The sequence below is a fragment of the Chiloscyllium plagiosum genome, chromosome 7, assembly GCF_004010195.1.
Source record: "Chiloscyllium plagiosum isolate BGI_BamShark_2017 chromosome 7, ASM401019v2, whole genome shotgun sequence".
In the NCBI taxonomy this organism is placed as follows: Eukaryota; Metazoa; Chordata; class Chondrichthyes; order Orectolobiformes; family Hemiscylliidae; genus Chiloscyllium; species Chiloscyllium plagiosum.
The window spans coordinates 108685099-108686460 of record NC_057716.1 but is presented as its reverse complement, the minus strand read 5'-3'; positions in this window follow the sequence as shown (position 1 = coordinate 108686460).

Here is a 1362-nt window from a genome sequence, read left to right as displayed (position 1 = left end):
AAAAGACTCCAAGCAGTGTGACCTCTCCTCTCCAGTTTCTAACCTCAGCCCACACTACCTCAGTAGACAAGTCCTCATCAAAATTTCTCTCAGCCACCGTTATACTATCCTTGACTAACAAGGCCACACCTCCCCCTCTTTTACCACCTTGCCTGTTCTTAATGAAAGATCTAAACCCTGGAACCTGCAACATCCATTCCTGACCCTGCTCTATCCATGTCTCTGAAATGGCCACAACATCGCAGTCCCAGGTACCTATCCAGGCTGCAAGCTCACCTACCTTATTTCGGATACTTCTGGTGTTGAAGTAGACACACTTCAAACCAGTTTGCTGTCTGCCTGTGACCCTGAAATCTTGTCCCTGTCCTTCCTACTCTCATCCTCCTGTGCACTGCAACTACACCTCCAGTTCCCATCCCCCTGCTGAGCTGGTTTAATCCTACCCGAATAGCAGCAGCAAATTTCCCACCCAGGATATTAGTACCCCAAGTTTGTGAGAAGATTTGTAGCTCAGGTGCTCGTTGTTGTGGTTCTGTTGGCCAAGCTGGGAATTTGTGTTGCAGACGTTTCGTCCCCTGTCTAGGTGACATCCTCAGTGCTTGGGAGCCTCCTGTGAAGCGCTTCCGTGATGTTTCCTCCAGCATTTGAACCCCTCTGGTTCAAGAGGATAAGAGTGGATCAAATTGAAACTTACAGAATATGGAATGGCCTGGACAGAGTGGACATTGGGAAGATGTTTCCACTGGTAGGAGGGACTAGGACCTGAAGAGTAAAGGGAAGACTCTTTAGAACGGAGATAAGGGGAAATGTCTTCAGCCAGAGGGTGGGGAATCGATAGAACTCATTGCCACAGAAGGTTATGGAGGCCAGGTCATTGAGTTTATTTAAGATGGTTAGATAGGTTCTTGATTGTCGAGGGGATCAAGAAATTTATCAGCTATGATTGAATGGCAGAGCAGCCTCAAAGGGCCGAATGGCCTAATTTCTGCTCCTATGTCTGATGGAAAATGCAGCAAGTGGAGAATCTGAGTTACAGGGTATTCTGATAGCAGTGGACCCCCTGGCCAGTCTGACTGAGCTTGGGGAACACCACCTGAATGAACGCAATTGCACAGCCTGAACAGAGGGACTCTGGGACTTATTTTTATATTTCAAAAATATACTTTATTCATAAAATAATTTGATGGTCTGTACAGTTGGTCATGCCATACATATGTAAACATGTACATACAGAGATCAGAATTTATCATTTTTATATACAGGTCTACATTTTTCAATCATATGCCCATACAAATAGCTGAGGCGTCAGCAGAGCCCAAATGACTGCATGGGCCCCCTGTTCTTCGTTAGGCAAGCAGACTT